The 14634-nt window shown below is 36.8% G+C and overlaps 1 long non-coding RNA gene across 1 annotated transcript in view; it reads left to right on the top strand.

Annotated features, from left to right (window-relative positions):
* Positions 1 to 8424, top strand: part of LOC136786496 (uncharacterized) — a 94728-nt gene extending 86304 nt beyond the window's left edge. The window contains exon 3 of the long non-coding RNA XR_010825345.1: positions 7224 to 8424. This is a non-coding gene — a long non-coding RNA (uncharacterized lncRNA). The remainder of the gene's footprint in view (positions 1 to 7223) is intronic.
* Positions 8425 to 14634: the final 6210 nt, after the last annotated feature.

Raw genomic sequence — 14634 nt, 5'->3', positions numbered from 1 at the left:
GCTGGTAAGCATCCCTAAATTGTTGCAACATAATATGAATTTGCTCAAACTCCCTTCTGCAAATGTCTGGCTTAACCTCTGGAAGCCTTTTTCACCTTAAAGTTTTAACCCAGGTGGAAGAATTACCATAATTCGTGCAAAGCTGTTCTCTGAGCTGCTCTCTGGCCCAGCCCTGCAGGTAAAGCGTGCTGCGTGGGTGGTTGTGTGCCCAAATGGCTGCTCCAGGAGCTCTAAGTGAGCCTAGGTCTCCACAAATTTGAACCTGGGACAAATCAAGGATCAATAGGAGATTTTTCTTCAATCTATCCTGAAGGAAGATTCTATCCTCTAATTCCAAACTTGTGTTGTGACATTTCAGGTCCGTGGATTGAATGTATATTTTTCTTATTCAGCTGCTTTTTGCAGCCAGACCTCCTGCACTAGCTACAAGTAATTCACAGCACTCTAAGAGAAAAAAAAAAAAAAAAAAAAAAAAGAGAGAGAGAGGGAGAGTTAGGCAGTTTCTTTAAAATTGTTCTTGGGAATGTGCTGCCACAATGAACAACAATTGTTTTTATCACGGAAAACATCAAATTCCAATAGCTCAGAATGTTCTGATTTCTACTTGATTTGTTTTCCTTTGAAGAGAGGAGAGGTTTTAGAATAAACACTTCTATCAGTGAGAGGAAACTCTGATCATAAACCTATTCAGCAGAAATGAAGAACAAAGACTGCAAGAACAATTTATTCTAACGAGATCATGCGTAAGGATTCAGTGGGTTTCTGGTTCCTTTCCTGTTAAGAGTAGCAGTCACACATTACAGCAACAACTGTCGTGAACTGATCTAGTTAGAGTGCTATATAGGTGTCAGACAGAACAAAAAATGCAAGGCATTTAAATAAGTGCAAATATCCATGCACGTGCTGATCGATACATGACATTTGATGACTATCTGCTACTTCAATAAAGAGTAAATCAAGTACTGGGTATTAGATAATGGGGCTACACTGCTTCTCAGTTATTTCATCTAAAATGGATACAGCAGCTGCAAGATAGTTCTCACTGTGGAAACTGGAGCACAATGCATGTATTTTTACATGATGCAGCTCACATAAGCTGCACAGGCACAGGAAAGAAAGTTTCTACAATACTGCATCTCCTCCTTTCTTCTTCTTTTCTGTTCTTGGCTGCAAGGAGTGCCAGCTACCTTTTCCATATTTAAGCGTTACTTCTGAATTGTGTCTACCAAACTAGGTAAATTTGAACAAGTTTTCCAGTATGTTTTCAGAACAATTTTCCAGCATTGCCTAGAGGATATATTAAGAACAAAAATTCAAACTCAATTCCAATTTAGTTTTAAAGCAGATGAACTTTTCACACGTGTGAGTTTTATTGGTTTGTAGTTGTAAAACAATGTAGTTTTCTGGGAATCAGTTCTGCTTTCTTATCTATATAACTTAAGCAAAATTAATGTGTTTTTTTTTTTGTTTGTTTGTTTGTTTTCCTGGAGAGAGAAATATCTGATTAATTTTATTGTGTTTTAAAGGTTTTATTTCTTCTCTTACTCTAGGTGTAATATTGGACAACATGCTGTTTAATAATTCTTTTAAATATTTCATACTGGTGATGAAATAGTTTGTCAGCGATTCTAGGTGTTTTGCTGTATGAATTCATATCAGTCTAATGCAGTAAAATGGGGATGAAGAGGAGAAATGTTACAGTGTGTACTGGAGTTCTTCAAAAAGGAAATTCACTGCATTGTTGCTAGAAATGCCATGCAGCAGTATGGTACTTTATGCACTGGTTTGGTATTATATTTAAAGTAGAACTTTCTTTTCTAACATTGCAATAAATTATTTCCAACCATCCTGATAAGAGTAGGAAATAGATTAGCCTGTCTTCTAGGTCTAAATCTCATTTTCCTGTACTACACAGTTTATTAATTGGGATCACAGGCAATTGTTGAAAATGATGGTACAGAACTGACATTTTTGATAATTTACAACAATTCTGATCACCTGAATCAATCTGAATTTTAGAAGCAGAATGGGAAATAATGTCAAGTAGGTTAGATCAGAATGCAGTTATGAGATTTGCTCTGTTGCATTTATTGAGGAAGCCAAGTGAGAGCAGCAGTAGCACTTCAGCTCAGTTAGGTGGTGCAAAAATTAGAGGTGAATATATTTACCATCAGCTGTGCATGATGATGGAGCTGAGTGATAAAAGCCAGGTTTGAGTGATAGGTATTTTTTTCAAACAAGCTTCCTGGTTGTTCCTGAGGTGTGTCTTTCTCCTCTGTAGTTCACTCCATCCTGGTCCACATATCAGAGTAGTGAAATGAAAAGAGCTGGATTTTATCCCAGTGTCTAGCTGAGTATCCCCCCTACTTTTCTCTAAGTTCAGTGGTAATTTCTCTCCTTTGGAGGGGGCTTTTCAATTCTTGAGGTGTTTCCTCCCACACTCCAGATACTTATTAAACATTTCTAATGAAATGTCATAGTGGCCCATTGTTTCACTCCTACTCATTGTGGGCCTGATCCAGTACAGACTCTGCCTACTCGTGTAGCCTGAAACCAGTGAGTATCCCCATCAAGTTTAATGGAACCACTCAAATTCTTGAGGTTCACCAGATCCACCACAAGTTAAGATTTATTTTATTTTATTTTATTTTATTTTATTTTATTTTATTTTATTTTATTTTATTTTATTTTATTTTATTTTATTTTATTTTATTTTATTTTATTTTATTTTATTTTATTTTATTTTATTTTATTATTTTGTTTTATTTTATTTTATTTTAATTTTTTCTGGGGCCTTCTGTTTACCTGGAGGAGAGTAGGAAAGAAGTTCCATAGCTGTGGTGAGCACGAGCTGACAGGAGGAGTTATAGAGAGCTTGCCAGGGATGTCAGCAGTATGGTGCAGGTCAGCTGGAGGAGACTTCAAACTCCCACTTCACAAAGCAACTTCAGATAACAGCATAACAGGGCTTCCAATTTGTAGCTGATGTGTTGCAAACTGTTTTACAGACAGTGGTGTTAAACACAGGCTGAACTCTGCAAACAGGCAACCACTGCCCTCTGTCTCTTTAGGACAAAAAAAAAAAGGGGGGGGTGGGGGAGAAAATTTTAATTAATTGCCAACAACACATCGTCACATTCTACAAAATTACAGTTCTAGAATATTGTGCTCAGTGGGACCTGCCATTTCAAAATTAAAAGCTAAACCATTTACTAAAAAGCTGTCATCACACTTGTTTAGTTGCCTAATTGCTTCATCTTTAACATGTACTCATACCGTTACAAGCCACTTTTGCCAAACTAAATTAGAAAACATATATTACAAAGAGCAGGTGACTTTAAGAGCATCATTCTAATTACTCTCTCATTTTTCCAGTAACAAACACGGTAATTGTTATGGGCTTAGGTTTCCTGCAGAGCAGCCTAGAGGCAAACCTTGTGCACTAATACTTGAGCATAACCTTCTCTCTGCCCAGTCTCATTATTATGCAAAAAGGTGCTGAGAATAACAAAACTTGTATTTGTTTCCTTGAAACATCATCTATCAGGTTGTGTCCTTGGAGACCCAGGAAAAAATGCAAACACACTAAAAATAAAAGGAACAGTTGTGTCACATTCAGCCTTTATCATCTTAATATTGAAAGCTTTGAGAGTTCAAAGTGTTCAAGAACCTATACATGTTGAGGGAGTAGAGTTTATTGGCTGCTGTCACAGAGATAACTGAATTTAATTTTATTTTCATTCTTGGAACTAATTGCAGGCATATCTAGACCTTTGGATAAGTGCCCTTCTTGTTATGAAATAAATATAAATAAATAAATGATAGTGTATAACTGACCTAAAGACAGCACTTTAGTTCCACCTCAGGCCACAGAACTACATGATGGTCTAGCTTAAATGCTAACTAATTGTTAGCTGAGATTTTCCTTGTCTGTTATAGGAATCTTAGACTATTCTTGAATTTGCAGGAAAAAAGTTTTTGACCAGTGACAATATAGTTTAATGTAATTTATTAAATGCACATGAACTTTCTGTCACCTAATTTTATCATCTAATTTCATGAAGTCCTTCACTTAGTCACATTCAGTCTTCTTTAGACTTTATAAATAACATACAATTAAGAGGCACTGATCACAACCATTTCCTGTACTGTTCAAAGAGTAACTAAATCAAGTTTTTTCATATTTCTGATGCACAATTAATTTCAGATGTTTGTTTAACAATGAACCAAAATCCAGCGTAACAGTTTTACAGATTTGTTATAGATTTATATAGATTACTGGATTCAAGGGTTTTGCTTGACACAACAAACAATATACAAAAAAATAATGTAGGGTGTAAGCATTTGTGCTGGACAACTCTCTGTGTTCTGCCATTTGAGTTCAAGGGAAACCATTGAAGCAGTTACCACCAAAGTTGTCCTCTGCTAGAAAACAAGAGTGAATGGAGATAAGGAAGGGGAAATATAAATTGCCTGAGTGGAGAATCTCTTCATTTTGCCTGGCTAAATGCATCTCATAGAGCACTTACCATATTTTTAATAAGTATCAGCACACTTAGCATTGTCATCTTCCTGCCCATGCATGACAAATCTGTGTATCTTATCAACTCTTTTTTATCATAAACTCTTTTTTATCTAAAACAACGCTCTCCTTCCAGTTTGCTACATCTCTCGCCTCCTCACAGTAGTAGTTGCATGTGCCTTTGTCATCTGTGTAGCATGATATGCAGAGACCTCTCTACATAAAATTGAGATCATCCCAGTTCTTGCTTAAAACACTGTACATCCGGAGTATTTTATTCTACGTCTAGAGTATTTTAAAAACATTCTTATAGATCTTCTTTTCCTCTTCATATTACTCAAGCTTTCATTGAGTTCTGTGATCTTTAAATTATGACTTTTTAACTTCTATGTGACATAATTTTAAGATCTTCAATTTATAAAAGTTTTGATTTATTTTTTTTAAATGGAAAAAGAGACATAATCGGGTGCTTTATAAAAACGACAGCTTCATCTCGATTGAGTAGGCTGACCAAACTTTAAGCTTCCTCGCCAAGTAAACAATGCATTTTTCTCTCCACATTCATGGACACTTTTCTGTATTTATTGTTATCTTTGCAACACTTTAATAGTTTTGTGCACAGAAAGCAAATAGTGAGGAAATAAGTTCTTTTTAAGTGTTGATTAAAAAAACATATAATTATTTTGGAAGAAAATTATTCTGATGGAAAACTGATTCTAAAATCATTTTCCTGTAATTGGTTTTAAAGTAATAGGTTCCTTAATTCATTTTATTCTCTGCTTCGCCTCTCAGCCTTTCCTTTTGAAGATATTTAGAGGACTTTGAGGGGTTAGAGGACAGATGGTTCTCTTCCTTTTTCTTCCCCTTTGTTTTCTTTCTGTTGTTTTGTAGCTGAAAGTAAAAGGGAAGCTCAGACAAGTTTGGAAAAAGAAAACTCTTTAAGGTGGTGTGATTTCTTTTTCTAAAAAATACAGAAAACAGACAAAGATGACATATTTTGAAGACGTGACTATTGTTTGAAACTCCATATATATATATATTTACATATATTTTTATATCTATATACTTTTAATCACTAGGTATATTTGGTGTTTTCTTGAGATTTTTTCTGCAGCAGCAGACAGTTCAGCTAATTGTGATAGATCAACATGTCACATTACATGCAGATTGTAATTCAGAGAGGTGTTAAAATTCTGAAGATTATGTCAGACGAGGAATCCAAATACATCTGTGCGTGAATTTATCTTGCCAATAATTCAATGAGTAAAAAGGGAGGAGTTACCCATCTCTGTATCTGTCTTGTGTTCAGTGAAGTTAAGGAACAGATTTTGAGGGGGTAGACTGCAAGGAAAAAGGACATAGCTCTACCACTTTTGTCTCGGTAAATACTGCAGCTCTTGTATTAAATTCTGTGTAATCAGGTAAAACAGCTAGGCTCACTTAGGGAGCTTCTTGGTGATGCCTAATTATTACTGGCATGTACCTCTGTGTGTGCACACAGACAGCAAGGGTTTATCATGACCCTTTTACTCAAAACTGATGGCAGTGATGCAGATCAATACAAATGTGTTTCAGCCATTCCATTATCCCAGCATCACAAAGGCCAGGCATTCTGTATAGTACAGAAATATTTGAGATGTGGTTTGGAGGTTAATTATAATTAAATGCTTTGTAAAACAAGTAGTTAATTATAATTGTTATCTTTCCTGTAAAACTTAGCACCTTTGTTAGTGTTTCTAACTCTACAAGTTATATAAATGAATAAATAAATAACACTGAAGAACCTGAATAAATAAAAGAACTAATTTATGCTGAAGAGCGTGTAGCTGTTCAAATCCAGCTGCTCAGGCCCACACGCATGCAAAGGTGTTGGTATCTACTGGGTCTTGTGTTATCTTCCTTTAATGGGTACAAAATTTACAACAGTTTTAATTATAACCAAAATCTGGGTGTCCTTTGGTCTCACCACAGTATAGGATGCTTCTTGCCCAGCTGGTACTGAGGGGTTTCTAGAGAAACCCAGGTATAACAACTTTGGGGGGGACTAGAAATTGAGACAGAACTAGAGATGCTGAGGCACCTGGTGGCTGATTCTACAAAATACACCAGGAAGAACTGGGATCACTGCACTGGCAAATAGGGATATGTGGGGTAAATCCTAGGTATCAGGCCAAGTCCATTCTGCTACTCGTGAACCAACTTGTTTTCTGCAGTTTGGCTGCAGAGACGTTTGGATTATGAATGTGAGCCTTATGATGATGGATTCCCAGTCAAAGTAAAGATGAAGTGATCAAAGGTGCTTGATAAATTGATGCGTTCATTTATCATACAGTTCTCCAATTTATCACATGGGTAAACAACAAGCTGTGAGTGATGACAAAGATTTTATTAAGAATTATCTCTGGTAAATAAACTTTTTAGGAAGCCACATTATTTGAAAACATTTCCATCAAATGTGAATAAGCAAAGCTTTCATTTCTGGTGCACAAATTCTCCTTCCCTGGGCAATCTCTGCTCCGTGATGCACACCAAGATCTCAGAGATAGATCTGATTTCCTTTTGCCACTGAACATGAAGGACAAAACAAGGCAAAGGTTTATTCAACTACAGTAGCATTCAACACAAACACAGCTTGAAGTGTAATGGCAGAGTAGTAGATGGGTAGGTGTGCACTAATATCGACCTTCTTTCTTTACCACAGGATTATTCTGGTACTGCGTGGGCCAAATATGCACTTCATGCAGGTAAAAGAATCACTTGAGACTACTTCAGACTATATTTTGATAGTCCCAGGGAGAGGCTTTGTTATTGAACCTGATGGTATTGAGTGGTACCTCACCTTATCTATACACTAGACTTGGCTTATGTCTCTGTGGCTCATGATGGGAATTGCCAGCACAACCTGGGGAAAAAGAAAAAAAAAAAAAGGTGATTTTAAAGTTGCTTTGTATTGTTGAAGCAGTATAAAATGGCTTGTCTGAAGGCTGAGATCTAGTCCCCTGTATCATGATAATTTAAGATCTATAATTCTTAACGCTGTTTATGTCAAGGAGAATTTTTAGTCCTTCCTTCCAAAGTTCATTATTTTTGTTGTTTTGGTTTTAATGGCAAGATAGGATTAACTATGCATGTCAATTTTTTTAACATCAGTAGAGCAGATCTAATTTTACCTAAGCAGTTGAGGGTCTGACAGATCTGGTGACCTTTTATTACAACGTCATTTACAAGTATGATTAAATTATTCACCATGGCTGAACTGATACCCAGATTAGATATATTTTTCTCATGAGGCAGTACAAAATATACTACTTTACCCTTCGCTGCTCACTCTCTGCCCAGCGTTTTTGAAAGAAGATTTCACATTTCATTGTTCACTTCAGCTAAGGTGACCCTGGTCTGGGTAATTTATTCCAAGTCAGTTTAGAAAACTAATTTCTCTGGGAAATGCATATGTTTGTGCTCCATTCTTGGGATTTAGGGTGTGATCCTACAATCCCTTTGCTCTTGACTTCCTGCAGAGTTTGTTTAGCTGTATGAAGAAAATGTGTGATGTTGCTAATATAAGAATCCAGACAGTGCAAGCGGGCAGAGGAGATGGGCTGCAGCTTTGTGAGAAGCAGACAGAATAGCATTTAGGAGTTGTTATCACTTATGGACTCATACAACCGTGTTTGAAATATAGCTACAATATCACTCTGATTGTGAAACTGTTTTAGCTTTTCCACAGTCTTGGATAGAAAGGAGTCAAAACTTTGGGGAAAACTCTTAGCACTCTCCTGCTGTCTTACATTAGAGTAACAGTGCCAAGCTCTTCTGGGTTTGCTGACTTCCCCGAGCTGATGAACGTGCACTTGTCATATGATGTGGCAGGGGCTGCAGATGACACACTTCTTCCATTTGGTGCAGCTCAGATGTCAACTGTACCTCTGTCAGTGAACAGAGTAAAAGATATTATTGCAATTTGGGTCAGTTCCCCCAGATTTTGCTAGAATATACACAGATAAATTTGGGGGTTCACTTGAACCTCGTGGTTAAGATCTAAAAGTGATCCCTCTGCAATTTGATTGCACTCTATTTTGTATAGTACTGCCAAGAGATGAGAGCATTAATTGTCCTCAGTGTTCCGATAGATAACCCCTTTATCCCTAATTTACACTGTAAGCCTTTATTTAAGGTGTGTGGTTTTGTCCATGTATACTCTCAAAATACATTTCTCTCTCACACTGGTACCTTTCTGCACACACTGTATTTCTAAATGCCTTTATGAAAACCAGAGTTGCAACTTGCTGCTACTGCAGAGGTGTCAGTCCTAAAGATTTTTTTTTCCTGGTGTGTTATTTTCCCCCATTCTCTTATTTGAGCAAACTGCTCTGTGCTCCATTTACATCCATTAATTTGAGAAATAGAAATGATGAAGAATAGTACAGACCCTTCCTTCTGTGCTGACTATTGTTTCTAGATGCCTTCAAATTTTTCAAGGCTCTGAGTAAAATTGCCTCAAATTTGGGCTTTTCATTGGTATTTAAAACCTTCTAGTTCTTATTTTATAACAAAAAGAAAACTACAAATTATTTCCATTAATATTATATGTAGAATCATATTAAAAGACTTATATGTAGAATCATATTTAAAATATCATAGAATATTTTGTCTGGAGAAGAGGAGGCTCAAGGGAGACCTTATTGCTCTCTACAACTACCTGAAAGGAAGCTGTGGGGAGCTGGGGGTCGGCCTCTTCTCACAGGTAACTAGTGATAGGACTAGAGGGAACGGCCTCAAGTTGTGCCAGGAGAGATTTAGGCTGGAAATTAGGAGACATTTCTTTTCAGAAAGAGCAGTCAGGCATTGGAACAGGTTGCCCAGGGAGGTGGTGGAGTCACCATCCCCTGGGGGTGTTTAAGGAAAGTTTGGACATGGTGCTTAGGGACATGATTTAGTGGGTGATTATGGTGGTAGGGGGATGGTTGGACCAGATGATCTTAGAGGTCTTTTCCAACTTTAATGATTCTATGATTCTATATTAAAAGACATATTCAAATTATATTTTAATAATATTAAAATAATATATAATTTTATTCTGACTTCTAATGACATTTTGTATGTCAAAATATATGCAAAGATTTTGCTCATATAAATTCAAATTTTTTATTATTATTTCTTTAATCTTTCTCAAAGGTAAATGTTATTTTGTCATTATTTTTAGTATTGTTTATCCTGGGCCCTATTTCTTCCCAAAACAATTTTTAGAGCACATATATTAGACAAGCTGTGAAAAATCAAGGATATGGCTTATAGTAAAATCCTTCGTGTTTTGATTGTTATTGTTGTCATGAATGTGTAGATCAAAGATGGAAGCTTTAGTGCCAGAAAACATTTCTTTAGGTTGCCACCTAACAGTATGCAGTGACCTAGCAGAGCTTGTAGGGAAAAAATCACTTTCAAACACATCACTCAGTGTGAGGAAAAACATTACGACTTATTCTGTGCTAAGAGTTCCAGATTTACAAAAATAGGTACTTCCTAAAGAACTGAGGAAACTGAGTGTTATTAAAATCTACAAGATGCCTTAGAAAGTCTGGCTTCCAACATCTGAGCTAATGTTACGGTTAAGAATGTCTGCTGTGTTTCTATTCATTACCTATATTTTAAGTATTTAAAACTACCAATTACTATAGAAAAAATTATATAAGTGGTTTTGTTTGTTTGTTTGTTTTTTTTTTTTTTTTTTTGGTTGGTTGGTTTTGTTGGTTTTTGCTTTGTATTTTGTTTTGTTTTATTAGCTTTAGAGTTTCAACAAAGACTCTTTCTTACAATAATTTTTCTGCCTCTTTCATCTTCTAATTAAAGAGGCACCATCAGGAAATTTGGACTAATCTAGTCTAAAATATTATTGCTGTACATTAGAATATAGTGTAGCTTGGTACAGAGCCAATAATCTGAAAAGAATTCTGCTACTGTAAAACAAGCATAAAAAGGACAAGAAAATCAGAATGCAGTCTGAGACACATTCCGGAAAGAAAAGAAATGGTTGAACAAAGACATCTGAAATCTCTGCAGAGAATTCAAAGCAACAGCTAGTTTGGAGATTAACGTCAGTTCTATGTACAGGCCAGCAAGATCAGTCTTGTCTTCTTTAGTAAAAAATGTCTGGCTGAGCAACCTACAGAGCTCTACTCCAAATAGTTTCTGAGGCTGGCTTTTTCTTAGCAAGAGTCATCTGAAATAAAGGGAGGTAGAAATTTTAAAAGAGAACAGGGGATTTATCCTCGTTTGCTAGGCAATTGTGCCAAAATCCAACTTGTTGGTCTTATAAATTGTTCTTCATTTATATAATGCCCTTTCTAGAGTAAGGTGTTTATTGGTTTGGTCTCTAATTAGAGGAGTTTGACCTAACTCCTGCAAGACCAGCTCAGTTTTTCAGCTCAATAAGAATTTTTCTTTGCCTGATCTATATCCAAACTGTAAGCTGAGGTTTTCCTTTTTTTAAGAGTTCAGCAGTCTTTAATTTCTCTCCCTATTCACCGTTTCTAGAACCTGGGTTACTGGGTGCCCAGATATGGGAATATGCAGTTGATTAACTACATTTGAGTGGTGTTAAAAGATTCAAGGTATTAGGATTTTTCATACCTATACTTTTTAATTTAGTTGTGCCAATTAATTTTTATTACATTTGCCTCCTGGAGAAGAATCTCCTTTTCACCCTACAGGAATAACTACTTTCTGAATAACAAGGGTTTGTTTCTGCTCTGACTGAAATCAATTGGTGTAATGTGCTGACCTTCCAAAGTCTAAGAAGCAGTGTAATAAATCTGAAATCAAGACTCCCTATAGGAAGAGGTCCTTTCTGATTTATTTTCCAGGTTGTACTGGTACATCTGGAATGCTTAGGTGACAATATATTTCACATGCCCAATTCTGTTCAGACACATAACAGCAGATGAAATTGGCTTGGTTTCATGTAACAGAAAGTGATGGTATGAAAAGATAAGACCATTTCTTGGATAAATGGGAATTGGAGCAGAGGAGACGTAGGAATCTGTGACTCACCTACTAGGAACACACATTCATATCTCATATCCAAAAAAAGATCTTGATAGAGTTCCCTGAGTACTGAAGCAACAATTTTTAGTCTTATGCCAGATCAATTTTTTTTAGTAATGTCTCTTTATGGCTCAAATGATTAAAAGCATACAAGGACCAGAGATATGGTGTTCCCTAATTTACCAGTTTTCCTTCTTTCACAGAAAGGAGCTGGCACTTTGAGAATGGCAGCACTAGGTCTCTCATTTCCTCTACATTTCATGTCACTGACCCTATCCTGCTGGAAATTATCCACACCACATAGTTTTATTCTGAGTCTAACTCCATGGGCTGCTTTAACACTAATAATAGTTCTAAGAAGGGAAAGTAGTTAACTTCAGGATAACATGCTCCAAGTGTAGCAGTCACATCCACTTGTAATGATGCAGATATTCAATGCTGTGTAGTCAGTGGCAAAAATCACTAAAATATAGTATTGAATTACATTTACAATAACCACAACTTTAAAAAAAAAAAAGAGAGAGAGAGAGAGAGAGGTTTTGCATGAAGGTGGTTTGAATCTTGTAAGAAAGCTTTTTCCCAGATTTCTTGCCTCTAAGAAGGCCATACTGATAGCATTTCTTGGGCCTGGCCAAAGACTTTCAAACACTGAGTTGTGAGCAGCCTCCTCCCAGCTGTATCCTGTGGTAATTAGTCTTCCATCACAGCACCGGAGCTATCTTTACATCGTTTTATAAGCCCTGTTTCTTTTGACACTATCTAAGTTTGTGACAATGCGTTTTTTTATTGCCTAGTGTAATCTACTTTCCTTGAGATATCATGTAATTTGTGATTTCAACCTCTTTTCTTTCCTTATGAGACTCACCAGCCTTTTATTCATTTATCTGGATACAGTGCAGAGAATCTCAGGCATCTCAGTGTGCTACTGCTTCTCCCTTCTGAGTGAAGGACCAAGAGACACCCCAATGGCTGCCTGCAGGTCCTGAGGAGGTTAGTGGATATTAGAGCACACATCTTTGGAGATTTAGCTCATTGAAATGCATACAGGTGGCCAACTGCATATTATTAGTACATCAGCCCCCAACCAGCTAAAGCAAAAGTTACTGGTAGCTGGTTTTAGGGAGCAAACTGTGTTGGAAAGGGACCAGAGAGTTCCGAGTGAGGGCACAGAGTACAGGTGGGCAATCACGTGTGGATGAACGTGTGGACAGAGAGAGGAAAATACAGGAATTCCCTTGCAAACAACAACACCAAAACACACACACACGCATACAAAAACAAAAAAAGAAAAAAAAAATGCTCCATGGCACATTTCAAGACTAATTATTGTAAGGAGGTCATGAGCAAAATGAGAAGGTTAAGGTCATTCCTGATTATTCATTTCTAGGCTTAGCCATGCTTCTCATACTGACTTAACAATTTTGCCTTTAGGCCCTGGAGAGCTAACCCATAGGTCCACCTTTACTAGCATGAACAGACAGTGGGTACTAGCACTAATTTGGCTTCTGAATATGCTTGCAGATCCTTTATAACATTATATCAGAGGTGAATAACAATGCTACTTCCACTCTGAGTTGAGAAAACAGCCTGAGGGCTCAAGAGCACCAACCACAAGTTAAGACTAATGTAAATCTTATCATAAAAAATGTAATACAAGATAAATCTGGTCTGGCCTTGGCTTATTTATGACTGCATTCCTTAGAATTTGTAAGTGATATTCAGTGAAGTGGGAGCTGAATTTCCTCTCAAACCAGCTTCTTTCCGTATTGTGTTACCTAGTGGGGACTTCTTAAGCATCACTTTTATCAATGTATAAATTAAATATAATCTTTTTCTTTCAACTTGTGCATTCTTAGTCCTGAGAAGGATTTCTGAACTTTTGAAATCTTTTGGTTACTTTGAAAATCAAATACGATTTACAGGCAAAGAAAAGATCAGCTGTAGTGAGTTGAAATTCTCATGTAAGAAGAGCAGAAACCAACTAATTTGTTGCTCGTATTGCCAGATATGAGCTGGTAGCTGGTGATGCCTATTCCCTCCCTCCCTTTATTCTAGCATTTGGTGTGGCAGTGAATCACTAGGTAGATCGATCAATCCAAGCTACTACATTTTAAGAAGTGTCTATACCATTCTTCACTCCATTTGTCATTAGCATTTCATCTGCTCTCATTGCTCTCATCTTGACTTCTTTCCAAGTAGAAAGAGACGTATTTTTCCCCACTACTATTCTTGCCTTAGCTCGTTCAGGCCCTTTACCAAGCTGCATTATCCATTCCTTGTTCTCACGTGCTCTTGAAAGCATGGTGACCATTTGATCATTGCTGGATACGGCTTTCTGGGGGCGGTCTGCCCAGCACAGAGTGCAGCGCTGCTACCTACTCTCATTTATATTCCTCAAACAGCTCACTGTATCTGAGAATCTTGTTTGCTTTCCTCCACTGAGCCTCTACAATGAGCAGACAGCTTTAGGGATTTTTCTGTAATCACTTATAAATCTCTTCCCTGGTCAGTATTCTACTGCACCTCCCCATTGAACAGACACTTCCAGTTTCTATTACTCCTTTATTGTTGGATTTGAACTCAGTATTTTATAGCAATGATCTGCAACAGATCTTTTGGCATTTCAGTTACTGAAAGGTAAAGGATTCATTGTATCCCATTTTTTTTCCCAGTGCAACTCTTCAAGTCTATTGGTAATGAATAAGATGGGGGAAACCCGTCAGAAAAGAAAATTTATCACAAAAAAAATGATATTGTTTTTGAGAGGAGGGCAATATTTCTTCTTATGTCAAAAGCTCATTTAATCTTTTTTAAGATTAAATTCCTGATTATTCATTTCAGGAATGACCTTCTAATTCATGTCAGCAATTTTATTCAAGGGTCTTCCAAAGGTATTTGTGTGTCTGGCTTCCTTGGCTCCTCTATAGAAAATTGGCAGGAATTTATTCCAGAGGCTGGTATCCCTCTTGAGAGATGTCTCACTCTAAAACTGAAGTGCTATACCTCTGGCACCTCCTGTGCATGATGGCAACCATAAAAAATGGATCCCAAAAGGTTTACCTTATGCAAAG

The sequence above is a fragment of the Anser cygnoides genome, chromosome 16 (genome assembly GCF_040182565.1).
Source record: "Anser cygnoides isolate HZ-2024a breed goose chromosome 16, Taihu_goose_T2T_genome, whole genome shotgun sequence".
Classification (NCBI taxonomy): Eukaryota; Metazoa; Chordata; class Aves; order Anseriformes; family Anatidae; genus Anser; species Anser cygnoides.
Note: the sequence above shows the minus strand (reverse complement) of the source record. Positions and strands in the feature narration are given on the sequence as shown.